This window comes from Stegostoma tigrinum, unplaced genomic scaffold (genome assembly GCF_030684315.1).
Source record: "Stegostoma tigrinum isolate sSteTig4 unplaced genomic scaffold, sSteTig4.hap1 scaffold_185, whole genome shotgun sequence".
NCBI lineage: Eukaryota > Metazoa > Chordata > Chondrichthyes > Orectolobiformes > Stegostomatidae > Stegostoma > Stegostoma tigrinum.
The window spans coordinates 277,832-278,379 of NW_026728125.1; positions in this window are offsets into that span (position 1 = coordinate 277,832).

The following is a 548-nucleotide window of genomic DNA, read 5'->3' on the forward strand; positions in this document are numbered from 1 at the left end:
AAGCTGACTGAACATGCCAGACTGACCTAATTGTCTGAGCGCTTGACTGAAGGTGAGGTGGGTATCTTTATGCAAGAGTGTTACACATGATGTCAAGTAACTGTTTTAAAGGTACACTGCCTGTCTGTGCTGGAATCTCTGTAATAACAAACAGAAAAGCTGATTGGCCTACACCAGTTCATATATCAGACAAGGAAAGGCAGCAAGTTAGCCATTATTTGAGGTTTTTTAGTCAATATGCATCTAACAGTGCAGTGTAGGCACAGCCATTATACAAAAGCAGTGTTGCACTCCAGTATCCCACAACGTCTTTAACAGGCTAGTAGAGCTTATAGGCATCACTGCAAAGTATTTAATTTCCATCAGATGGTGTCCTTTCAAGTGCAAGAATTTGTTTGCAGACCATCAGTCAAACCTGGCTGTTAAAATTATCCCCATTACTACAAAACACCAATTCTGCAACACTCTTTAAAAGAACTACTGAGGTGGGAGATCAGCATTTATTCATAGTGATAATGGAAACTGCAGATGCTGGAGAATCCAAGATA